A 13,895-nucleotide genomic window follows, 5' to 3' on the forward strand; every position below is an offset into this window, starting at 1 on the left:
TGGGAAAATCTAGGGTGGCACCTCAGAAGCCCATGACAATCCCACGAATGGAACTGACAGCAGCAGTGATGGCACCTCGTATGGACAAATTATGAGACTGCAACTACAAGACTCAGTGTTTTGGTCAGACAGCACCACGGTTCTGAAATATATTAAAAATGAAACCTCAATATTCAAAGTCTTTGTTGCAAATAGAGTCTCAGAAATCCTGAAGATGTCTCAACCATCCCAGTGGAGGTATGTGTCTACCATGTCAAATCCAGCTGACATTGCCTCCAGAGGTTTGAAGGCAGAGCTTTTTTTGAAAAATGAAATGTGGCTTTCTGGTCCCCCATTTCTTTTTTTTTTTTCTTTTTTTTCTTTTTTTTATTTTAATTTTATTTATTTTTTTAAAGAGCTCAGAATTGTTCATTCGGTAGTCTTACCGATTCAACGTCATATCATCATTGCTCTTTTTTTTTTTTTTTGTGTGTGTGTATGTGTGCGTGCGTTTGCGTGCGTTTGCATGTGTGCGTTTGCATGCGTGCGTGCGTGCGCGTGCGTGCGCGTGCAAATACGTATAAATTTATACTCATTAATTCACCTAAAACCTTATAAATATCCCATTACCCTTCGCCTTAACCAGGTACTTCAGAATCTTGCCAGAGTCGTGAGGTTCAAATGGTCAGGAGACCAGAGAAAAGGTCAGAAAAAATAAAGAGAAAAGAAAGATAAATCAAAGTGAAATCCAGCACCGACCAAACACTTCCTGCCTTCCCCATGGTTACAAAATCAAAGTCTTACCGCCAATCCCGGAAGCCTCTAAATTCCAACAAATTAGCGAGATCTCAAGAGAACAGAGGAAAAACTAAAGAGAGGAAGGAGGGAAGGATCGATGAGGCAGAGTGAGATCCATAGAAGCCAGTACATCCAATCCATCAAAGTGAAATCCAGCACCAACCAAACCCCTCCTGCGTGGTTACAAAACCAGAGTCTTATGCCAACCCCAGAAACCTCAAACTTCCAATAAATTGAGATCTCAAGTGACCAGAGGAAAAACTAAAGAGAGGAAGGAGGGAAGGATAGATAAAGCAAAGTGAGATCCACAGACACCAGCACCCACTGATTCAAGGGGCTGTGGGAGGGAGAGGCAAATTCTGTTTGAGTTTCAGCTGGTGCGATGGATCTGGCATGCATAAGGACCACCACCAAAGAAAGAAGCCGTCAACCGCGGTCCAGCAAAGCGAGCACCGCCACTCCCCCCCCCCCGGAATCCCCAGGCCGCGGCAGCACCAAGGCCACCCCCACGCCACCCGAGCGGACACCGGTCGGCGAGCCGACCCAGACGCCCGGAACACCCCCGCCCCGGCCCACACCCCCGAGCCCAAGGCCGCAGAATGAGGCCCGGCGGGTCCCCACAGCGCCCCACCGGTCCCCAGCCCCCATCCCCCCACGACCCCCCCGCACCCCACCCAAACCCGCCACCCACCACGACCCAGGCCCCGCCACCCCCGGCCCCCAAACCCCCGAACACACCCCGACCCCCAACACCCAACCCCCCACCCACCCATACCTCCACCCCCCCCAAAACAAGCCGCCATCCCCCATCGACGACCGCCAACCCCCTGCGAACCCCGCCCCCCGCGAGCCCCCCCCGGAAACCGGCACCGGGCAGCAGCGCAGAGAGGGAAGACGTGCCCACCCCACCTCCAGCCTGGTCCCCAATTTCTGACGCAAACAGAGGACACCTGGACTGTCAACCCCATGAACCTGGGAGAACTTCCATCTGATGACTCAGAGGTCAAGGTGTCAGCTGCCATAACTTCTGCAGAAGTGGAATCTGATATCTTACGTCTGATGCATGATAGTTCATCATGGACACGTCTCAGAAGAGTAATGGCATGGATTTTGAGGATGATAATTGTTCTTCAAACCATCAGAGAGAGAAGAAAAGATGCTGCACAGCTTCCTGAGTCTTCACCCAAACTGTTTGGAAGTGACACACTTCAAGGGAAGACACGGTGCCGGTCTTTACATGGTTCCCCCTCGGTGGAAGAGATTGAACAAGCTGAACTCGAGATAATAAAGTTATGTAAAAAAAAAAGTTTTCCAGAAGAAATATACAGCCTGCAGAAAGGTGAATGTGTGAAACGAAGCAGTCACATATACAAGCTAAGCCCCATGCTGGAGGAAGGAGTATTGAGAGTTGGAGGGCGCCTTAGTAATGCTGCCATGCCTGAGGAGTGTAAACATCCAGCTATAATACCTAAAGACCTCAACATCTCAAACATAATTATAAGACATGTGTACCAGGAGGTTGGCCATGGTGGCAGGAACCATGTGTTAGCAAGACTACGTCAGCGCTGTTACTCTTTGTAGGCCTGTAACAAAGATCTGTCTGCTTCAGGAATTGGAACAAACTTGAAATCTGTTTTGACTAAATTGGAATCACAGGATTGGACCTTGAAGGAACCTTTGCGTACTTCACATATCTATGGACTTAATTATTGGATATTTGAAACAAACAAAAAATGACAAAAAAAAATGGATAAAAGGAAAAAAAAAAGGACTTTTGTAATATTTTTCTATATATTTATTTTTATTTGAACTTTCTTAGTTCAGTAGCATATCTGTAATTATTACATAGCTCTATGTAGCGATTGTAATAATTAGGGGCCGGAATGTAGATGCCAGCTTTGTGGCACACACTGAAGAGTATTTTTTGGTGAATTGGTGATTGGTATATTGGATGTCTGTCACATGGTATGGGTGTGGTTGGTCAGCAGGTATGGGTGTGGTTGGTCAGCACAGGTGATAAATCAGCTGTTCACTTGGTGGAGGGGTTCCTTTTTCCTTTGAACTGTCAGAGGGTGAGAGTGGGGAGAGCCAACTTTTTGCTGACGGCACGCACAAACGCACATATAGGCACATTGTTATTTTGGAACACACATGGAGCTCACTAATTGAACATATTGAACATATCAACGACCATCAATACCATCCACAAGATTGCGCTCCACGGTAAGTGCAACGGATATGGGTGCAGCCGTTGGAGCGATCGAGAAAGTGCACATGTGGACAGCCAGCGCGTCTAGCAGGTAGGGATTCCCCCGTTTCAGCCTCTTGGTGGCTAAAATTGTTCACGGATAGTCACCTACATTGGTTGTTACAAAAATAATAATGGCACTTTGTAAAAGCGACATTTTTTATGCAGCCCTGTGCTGCATTTCTTTGATTTGTTTCACAAGAGCAGAACCTTATTACTGTATATGTCTTCCCTTTATACCTAACATACTCTACCTCCATGTCGATGCAGTGGGAATTTGAGAAATCTTCATCGTCGGTGATCAATTTATTCTCTATCACCTACGCCATTGCCAACACGTTTTGTGTTCTATCATGCTGGAGGTCATCGACAGATTTTATTTTTTTTTTTAATATATTGAAACTACTTACAGAAATTTGGAATTGACACAAATGTTTTACACTGAAGAAGTCTCTTTAAAATGTATAGATATTTTTTATTTTATTAGGTTGGACAATGTCCGGCCATCTGTGGTGTTCTGACCCCAGGTCTTGCAGTCCTTAGTGGTTTTGGCATGCTACTGCTACTGGGTCAACCTTTTGTCAAGACAACTGTTATCAGTTGTCTTCTGCCCTCAGTTAGCGCAACTTAGGCAGCGAGCTAAATATGTGAAAAAGTTCCATAAATAAAGACACATAGTTGCTGTAGTCGTGGCTCTTTACTTCCTTCTTTCCTATTTGTGAAACTGCAACATACAGATTAAAACAAAACATAAATGCTTCTGTCTACAAATAAGTGTACAGTGTGAGCAATACCATTTAACGTCAGCTTAACACAAGTAGGCTAACAATAACTTTAGCGCAGGTTAGCAACTAATGGCTAATAGCATCGAGTCACTGCCTTTTCAAAGAAAGTTCACCACCAAGAAACCTAAAATAATCACAAACACAAATACGTCACAGCGTTATGACTTACAGATAATGCTCTGCCAAGGCTCCGAAATAAAAAACAATGGTGAGACTAGAGGAAATTCTTGCGTTTCCTCCCATGCTGTGATTGCGTGTGCAGATCCTCAAAAGCATAGCTGCTATTTACATTGCTTCGCCAGTAGGCGGCTCCGCTTCACTTCACAAAATCAAACACATGAACACACAATGACAAGGGCAACATCTACTGGCAAAAATAGAACATACGATTTCTACATAACAAAAATTGACAATATGACTCAATTTACTGTCATATGAGGGACAGAACACTCCCCGCCTGACGTCTGTAAGATGTCATCATTTTAACTCAAAAAATGACATATGGAAAATACAACAAAGAATAGCATGACTATTTCTATGCGTTGTCTTTAGACACCAACAACACTACCTGACTAACAGGGCGTAGGTAAAACCTGTGTTCCCCTTTCCGAAATGTTTTCACCTCAACTTCCTGACTAGTCCATCCTCACTGGGGAAAGTCTTTGTGACAAGTCCAAGTGGCCATTCATTCCTATGCTCAAAGCATTCTTTCAACAGGATCACATCTCCTGGTTGCAGATTTGGTTTCACTATTTTTCACTTGCGACGTTCCTGGAGTCCAGCGATGTACTCTTTTTGCCACCGGCTCCAAAAGACGTTAGCTAGATACTGCACACGTCTCCACTGCGCTCTGAATAAGTCACGGGCTTCAAATTGACTGGGTGGTATCGGAGGAATAGCCTACCAACTTTCTGTGTGAGCAGCATAGCAGGTGTTAGGATGACTGGATTTCGTGGGTCCGTGAAAACTGTTGTAAGCGGTCGTGCATTAACTATGGCAGTCACTTCGGCCATGAATGTCACCAAGACCTCATGCGTGAGTGTTGAATTTTTGTACTCCAAGAGCATTGCATCCAGAATAGGACGTGTGACTCCAATCATTCGTTCCCAGGATCCGGCCATATGATGCATGAGGGGGGTTGAACTCCCATGTGCAGTGGTTGTCTTTGAGGAAGGAGTTAATTTTGGGGTTATTACAGTCCTGTTAGCTCTCTACAGGCACTTACAAAATTGGTGCCACAGTCGGACCTGAGTAGTTTGGCTGCTCCTCTGATTGCGAAAAGGCGACGCAATGCATTAATAAATGATGATGTGTCCATCGATTCAATTAACTCAATGTGTATGGCACGCGTGCTCATCTACGTAAAGACGACTGCCCACCTTTTTGCATCTGCCTGAACTCCACGTGTTTTTCTGACTGCAACAGACCATGGGCCGAACACATCAAGACCTACGTGTGAGAAAGGCGGGTCGGTGGATAATCTGTCTGCAGGAAGGTTCGCTATGATTTGACCTTGGTGTTTTCCTCTTAATTTGCGGCACGTGACACAATTGAATATCACGCTACTCGCTGCTCTTCCCCCCCCCCCTACAATCCAAAAGCCTGCAGCCCTAACTGACCCTTCAGTAAAATTTCTGCCCTGGTGGTATACAGTCTCGTGAAAGTGCCTGATTATAAGTAGGGCAAGGTGATGTTTTGCAGGAATTAGCATGGGGTGTGTTTCATCCGACGTCAAATGTGCTCTTTTCAGTCTGCCACCAACTCTAAGGATCCCATCTGTGTCAATAAATGGACATAGTTTGCTGAGTGGACTTGATTGTTTGATTGGCTCACCTTTATCGATGCACCTCATTTCCTCTGCGTAGAGCTCTCTTTGTACAGTTCTGACGATTGTGACTTTGGCTTGACTTTGGTGCTTTTCATCCAGGTGGTTTTCATATCGTCCATGACATGTGTTGTCTGTGCTGTGTTGGAAGGATTTGATGATGAGTTGAAGTCTAGCAATGGCTCTCAGTAATAGGCTCCAACTCGAGAACCTTTCAAAATGTGCACTTCCAAGAGTAACTTTCGATAAAGCAGTGACACATGTAGTTTTCACGGGGCGGATTTCAGTGCCGGTTTCTGGACTCACAAGATCAAATGGTTCATGTTGATGGCTTTGATTAAAGCCAATTAGAAAAGCAGGCCCACTGAGCCAAGTGGAGGAAGAGAGTTTCTCTGCAGCTAACGCACGCGTGGCATGGTCAGCTGGGCTTAAGTGAGTGGGCACGTAATGCCACTGGTGAGCGTGTGTGGAACGCCTAATGCGCTCCACTCGGTTATGCACATAAACGTAAAAGCGTCCACTGTGGTGTCCAGCTCCTCCACAACTAGTTCAGCAACTTCCACAGCCAACACTGCTGCACAAAGTTCCAACCTGGGTATAGAGATGTCTGGCTTTGGAGCAAATCTTGCTTTGCCCAGGAGGAAGCCAACTTCACTGTGACAGTTTGCAGTCGTGAGCTTGAGGTAGGCAACAGCGCCCACAGCTTTCGTGGAGGCATCACAGAACACAATGATCTCTTTTGTATGTGCTTCGGACAAGGGAATCGGGGTGTACATTCTAGGAATCTCTAGTTGCTGCAAATATTTGAGTGAGTTTTTCCATTTTTGCCATTTCTCTGTTTCTCTTTTGGTAGGTCAGTGTCCCAATCACTGGCATCAGATGAAATTTCTCTTAGTATGGCTCTGCCTTCGATAATGATGGGCACTGCGAAGCCAAGGGGGTGAAACACACTGTTAACGACTGACAGCACTCCTCGTTTGGTGTATGGCCGTTCACTTATTGTTACTTGGAACTTAAAGAGATCTGTGGACAAATCCTAACCCAAGCCTAGACTTCGCTGTATGGGTGGCAATGTTTGCCCTAGGTCCAGGCCCTGCATACCAGTAGAGAGGTCTTCATTTGGGAATGCTTTTGTAATGTCAGGACTGTTAGATGAGATTTTGTGCAAACGAATATTAGACGGAGCGAGCATTTTCTAAGTTCTACTAAGTACATCAATGGCCTCGTCTGTGGATGAGAATGAGCTCAGTCCGCCATCCACATAGAAGTGACGTTAAATAAATTCTCACCTTCACCATACTCACTTTCACCTCTAGAGCTGTCCTCCTCAGTCTATAGATAATAACTGATGGTGATGGGCAGTTGCCGAACACGTGCACGCACATCCGGAATTCCTCCACTTCTTCATCAAGGTCGTGGAACCAGAGAAAACGGAGATAGTCCCGGTGATCTTCTCTGACCATGAAATTGTGGAAAATTTGTGGAACAGTCTGCCATGACTGCGTAAGGGTCGGACCGGAAACGCATCAGCACTCCCACCAGACTGTTGTTGAGGTCTGGCCCTTAAAGCAGAACATCATTGTGAGAGACATTATCACATTGAGCACTTGAATCAAATACTATTCTGATTTTTCCAGGTTTTTGTGGGTGGTATACACCAAAGCTTGGGAGATACCAGCATTCCTGCTTGGGGGTGAGAGGTGGGGCAGGTTCTGCGTGACCCTTTCTGAAGATTTTTTCCCATGAATTCGATATAATGTTCTCTCATTTCAGTTTGTCTTTTTAGTGTTTTGCGAAATGACATCAGACAACTGAGAGCAATCTCCCTGTTGTTGGGCAGACGCTGTCTATGGGGACGAAATGGAAGTGGGGCTACCTAATTATTAGCCTCATATTTTGTAAACTCATTATGCATAACATTTAAGAATGTTGCATCTTCTACTGAAAAAGCCACTTTGTCATCATTGGGGGTCAACTTGAAAAGGAGTTTACTCAGTTCATCTTGTGCATTGTCACGGAGGGAGAATTTATCTATATACTTCTCTTTGGTGTGGATAGTGTTCGTGCAAGGAGTGAGGAAGCTGGGCCGTCCGTAGTTGAGAATGTTTGTTTTGAAGGAGTTCACTGTTGGTTTATGTGCATCTGAGAGGCAAACGTCTCCTATGATCACCCATCCTAAGTCCAGACATTGAGCGTAAGGTGCATCGTTGGGGCCATTTACCTGATTGTGGACCTTGTGTGCTCTAATTATATCCCTGCCCAAAAGGAGGAGGATGTCAGCTGATGGGTCTAGAGGAGGAATCTGTGATGCTATCGGGCGTAGATGAGGATGAGTTGCTGTGCCTCTGGTGTAGGTATTTCATTCCTGTTATCTGGAATCTGATCACATTCTGTCAGTGAGGGCAGCATGATAGACACATTTCCACTTAAATTCTCAATAGGTGCATTTCCATTACCCTTTTTCGCAAAAATAAAAGCGATATTGTACTATTTCGATAAAGTACAATTTCGAATTGTCGGTGTTTCCATTGAAGAGAGTTTCGCTTCTGAGGCGCAATTCTCGGAATGTCCCGTCTCGCGAGACTTCGCTGTTCTGTAGTAGGTGCTCATGATGTTTACGATAGACGGACGCCCGGTGTAGTTATATTGCTTTAAAAAAACACTCACCGCTCATCGGGCGGCTTCAGGCAATTAGTGTTGGTGTTGTTGCGTGTGTCCCTCGGCAGTAGGCAAGCAGTTCCGACACGAAAGCGAGTGGCCCCGTACTTCCTACTTCCTGTAATCCTAAAATGTTGTTGTTCCCATGCAGAGGCTGGGTAAAAGGCGGGTTACAAATTGTTAAAAGTTTGATGTTTTCTGGCGTCCTCCCTGCTAAATTAACCAGACATGGCAGGACAGGATTTCAAGCTCTCCAAGAAGGGGGCTCGCTCGATTACACCTCTCTCTCATGACGTGCAGTAGCCGATACAAATCACTTCAGCGTGTAAAACTAAAATACAAAACCGAAATTAATAATTCTCAAAACAAATAGTAATTGCAAGTTTAATAAAATTACACATGAACGTGTTACAGTCCTTTCCTCTGTGACCGGGCGGGTGTCACATGACTACTAATGCGCAAAAACTGTTTCCATTACACTTTTGCGAAATACTTCTTTTTCGATACATCTCAAAAACCACCTCATAAGAGTGCAAAAACTTTTTTGCGATATTTGAGAGTGTTTTTTTCGAAAATCCGGTGTTTCCATTACCAGCTTACTTTTGCGAAACATGCCTTTTGCGCAAAACTGAGGGTAATGGAAACGCACCTAATGACAAAGTCGTTAGCCCTGCGGCCGTCTGTCTGCCAGTCCTGCACGTTTTAATGGTGTATGGAATTATGTTACTCTCTACACCAAACATATCGAAAAACGCAGATCTAGCCAATGACAAATTGCTTTGATCATCTAACAAGTAACGTACATCTTTCTTTTTTTTTTTTTTGCTTTCTTTTTTTTGTGATATTAGGTAAGTACAGTTGTGGAATTCAGCAACTTATCATGGACATACATTTTGCATTCATTGAAATTAAAATATGTTCCTGTTGTCTTTATGCCCCATTGGCATTTGAGGTCAGCTGAGTTAGATTTTTGTAACAATGCATGGAAGACAGTATTATGTTTGTTTGGACTCCAGAAGCCGAAACGCTCACAAACATGAAAAGAAACTAAGAAGAAACAATTGAAACGAGAGCTGCGAGCAGTTATAAAGGGCCCTCGCAGCCCGGGCCACGTTGGGGTACTTGCACATTGGGGTACTTGCCCATTGAGGTATTGGCACATTGGAAGCAGAATTTCTTTGAAAATGGCATGATAAACCATTACATGTGGATTTGTATTTTTTTTGCCAGGTGTGATGAGTGTGTCAAGCTCAATGGGTTTTGGTGATTGTTAAGATCTGCAAAAATCAACGTCTTTTTTTATTTTTAGGCAATGAGTTGCCCTGATTGGTATTTTTCGTAAAAGTATATGTACACACATCATCGCTCGTACTCATTGCACAATGTTGCTTTTATTGTCCATAGAGGCGATAAAGAAAAAATGAAACTAAATAAAAAAAGTACATATGTTTAGATCGGTCTGATGCCAGTGAACATATTGAGTGGTGGAAAGTAAAAGAATATTCATAAATGACTTAGTTATCACACTTACAATGAGTTTACAATTTTTGTAAAAATACCGTAAGTGAGGCATTTTATTTATTTTTTTTATGCCTCAAGGACTAGGTGGCGCTGTATTTATAACTGAATTTTGTCATAGAGATACCTTCAGGCCTTGACTATAAATATACATTTCAAGTATGGTTTTTTTGGAGCATTATACCTGGGAGTTATTAAGAAGGATTTTTTTTCCTTTGCAGACAAGTGCATGCCACGACAACAGCGTGTGACGAAATAAAAAGCTTTCAATAACTTTTCATCGTCAACATCTTAAGATGAATCACACCAAGTTTGAAGATGATCAGATAAACTCTGTAGGAGGAGTTCGTTAAAATAAGACCCCTATGAAATGGCCAAAAAAATGGCAACACGTTCCAAAGTAAATCAAAATGGCGGACTTCCTGTTGGGGTTAGCATATGTTTCAAAAAGAGTTTTTTGTACCTCGAGGGCTGTTACATATGTCTTCAAATTTTGGTAACTCTAGGTAAAACGTACAACCGGGAATGCTTCGTTAAAGAGGAATTTTTTAGCTCAAAATGTGATGCCCGGCCCCTGGGGGACTTCCTGTTGGGTTTAGCACATGGCACCAAGAGAATTTTTTGTACATCTTGGGCTGTTACATATGTCTAAAAATTTTCGTAGCTCTAGCTGCTTCGTACAACTGGGAATGCTTCATTAAGAAGGAATTTTTTTTCGTTTGCAAAAAGTGCATTCGTTTGCAAAAAGTGCATGCCACGGCAACAGCGTGCGATGAAATAAAAAGGTTTCAATAACTTTTCATCGTCAACATCTTAAGATGAATCACACCAAGTTTGAAGATGATCGGATAAACTCTGTAGGAGGAGTTCGTTAAAATAAGACCCCTATGAAATAGCCCAAAAAATGGCCACACGTTCCAAAGTAAATCAAAATGGCGGACTTCCTGTTAGGTTTAGAAAATGGTTCAAAAAGAGTTTTTTGTACTTCGAGGGCTGTTACATATGTCCTCAAATTTTGGTAACTCTAGGTCAAACGTACAGCCGGGAATGCTTCATTAAGTAAGAATTTTGAAACTCTAAATTTGATGCCTCGCCCCCATCATATAGTATGTCAAAAACTTTAGATTTTTTACCATGATGTTGTCCCAGGTGTTGAGATGGTACAGCCCAGGTTTGAAGTCAATCGGGTTAACCGTGTAGGAGAAGCGGGCAAAAGTATGACCCCTGTAAATGTGCAAAAATGGGCCAAAATTGGACATTTAAATGATCATACCTGTCATTCCTGTCTATTTTAGGGTACACATATCAAAGAGGTTTTTGTTCATCTGGATGTGCTACAGGTGCCACACAATTTTCATAGCCGTAGGACAATCGTAGCGGACCTGGGATCCGTTTAACCTATGTAGGTGGCGCTACAGAGCCATTTTTCTGTTATCATGTATGGCGACTTTAAAATATAAAATTTTTCGCCAGGCCTGACGTGTGTGTAAAGTTTGGTGAGTTTTCGTTCACGTTTAGTGTCTCAAAAATGCGATCGTTTGCGGAGAATAAGAAGAAGAAGAAGAACTAGAGCTGCGAGCAGCTATAAAGGGCCCTCGCAACCCGTGCCACGTTGGGGTATTTGCACGTCGGGGTACTGGCACGTTAGGGTACTGTTTCATAAGAAACCGTCTAAATTGTAAATGTTTTGCCATGCTTTTTGTGTTTGTTCACATTGCTATGGAATGCTTTGTCGAGGTATTCGGCTGATAGGTATGCCTCCCAATATTCACACATCTAGCTGAATCATATAAAAAAAAAAATTCTTTGCAAACAATGCATCGCTACAGCAAAGGCGTGCCACGTTGGGGTACTTGCACGTCGGGGTACTGGCACGTTGGGGTACTGTCAAATAGGATAAAGACCATCTAAAATGTTTTTGACAAGCCTTGTGTGTGCAAAGTTTAATCAAAACGCAAAATATGGTGCGCAATTCCCAAAATAAATTCAAAATGGCGGACTTCCTTTTAGGTTTAGCATACGGCTACAGAATACTTTTTGTAGGTCTTAAGCTAATAGGTATGCCTCCCAGTTTTCACAAATCTAGGTCAAGTCATCTTTAGTTGTGTATCGCTTGAATCATACAATTGGAAATGCTCCATAAAAATGCATAGAGGGCGCTATTGAGCACAACGTTGGGTTACTTGCACGTCAGGGTACTGGCACGTTGGGGTACTGTTACATGGAACAAGGACCATTTAAAATGTTAGTTTTTTCCATGCCTTGTCTGTGCAAAGTTTAATGAAGAAGGCCAAAAATTATGTATAATTCCCAAAATAAAATCAAAATAGCGGACTTCCTCTTTGGTTTGGCAAATGGCTACATAATACTTTTTTGTAGGTCTAGCATAATCATACAATCGGAAATGCTTCATAAAAATGTCTAGAGGGCGCTATTTATTGCAAATTGCACAATAAATCTCTGAAAATTCATGTTCCTGACAAGTCTGATGTGTTTGCAAAGTTTCATGAGTTTTCATGTGTATAAAAAAAAAAAAAAGCAGCACTTGACAACTGTTACATGGAACAAGGACCATTTAAAATGTTAGTTTTTTCCATGCCTTGTCTGTGCAAAGTTGAATGAAAAAGGCCAAAAATGATGTATAATTCCCAAAATAAAATCAAAATAGCGGACTTCCTCTTTGGTTTGGCAAATGGCTACATAATACTTTTTTGTAGGTCTAGCATAATCATACAATCGGAAATGCTTCATAAAAAGGTCTAGAGGGCGCTATTTATTGCAAATTGCACAATAAATCTCTGAAAATTCATGTTCATGACAAGTCTGATGTGTTTGCAAAGTTCCATGAGTTTTCATGTGTATAAAAAAAAAAAAGCAGCACTTGACAAACAATGCATTGCTATGGCAACAGCGTGTTACAAAATAAAAAACTTTAGATTACTTTGCATCTTAAACATCTTAAGATGAAACACACCAAGTTTGAAGACAGTCGGATAAATTTTGTAGGAGGGGTTCGTTAAAATATGACCCCTGAAAGTTTTTCCTTGCCCGGTTGGAGGGTTAGATCAGGGGATGTCGCAACTTGTTTGTGGTTAAGTGCTACAGAAGTAAATGTGTCTTAACAACCTCATGATTGAATGTGTTTTCAATTCTCTAGGATGTGATTGGATTGTATCAATTAAATGTTCTTATAACTGATTCAGTGAGTAGTAAAAATAGTGTGTCAAGTATAATGACATGAAATATAAGGAATACAAAAAACAAAACAAGAACCCTCTAAATTACACATTTTGTTCCAGGCTTTATGTGCGTGCATAGTTTGAGTATACACCTAGGTTTAGGCCAGGAGTGTTCAAACCTTTTGCAAAGAGGACCGGGTATGGTAAGGTGAAAATGTGCGGGGCCTAATCAACCATTTAGTTTAGCCTGACATAATTTTTTTACATGCATATGTAAATATATATATGTGGACAAATGTGTACATATGTCTACAAATTTTTGTAGCTCGAGCTGCTTCGTCCAACTGGGAACGCTGCATTAAGAAGGATTTTTTTTTCCTTTGCCAACAGTGCATGCCACGACAACAGCGTGCGACGAAATAAAAAGCTTTAAATAACTTTTCATCGTCAACATCTTAAGATGAATCACACCAAGTTTGAAGATGATCGGATAAACTCTGTAGGAGGAGTTCGTTAAAATAAGACCCCTATGAAATGGCCAAAAAAATGGCAACATGTTCCAAAGTAAATCAAAATGGCAGACTTCCTGTTAGGTTTAGCATATGGTTCAAAAAGAGTTTTTTGTACCTCGAGGGCTGTTACATATGTCTTCAAATTTTGGTCACTCTAGGTGAAACGTACAGCCGGAAATGCTTCATTAAGTAAAAATTTTGAAATGCAAAATTTGATGCCCTGCCTCTGGCGGACTTCCTGTTAGGTTTAGCATATGGCACCAACAGGCTTTTTTGTAGATCATAGTCTGTTACATATGTGTACCAATTTTCGTAGCTCTAGATTAAACGTATAACCGGCAATACTTCCGATGAAACATGCCAAAGAATGAAGACAATCTGATAAGTTTTGTA

The sequence above is a fragment of the Festucalex cinctus genome, chromosome 1 (assembly GCF_051991245.1).
Source record: "Festucalex cinctus isolate MCC-2025b chromosome 1, RoL_Fcin_1.0, whole genome shotgun sequence".
NCBI lineage: Eukaryota > Metazoa > Chordata > Actinopteri > Syngnathiformes > Syngnathidae > Festucalex > Festucalex cinctus.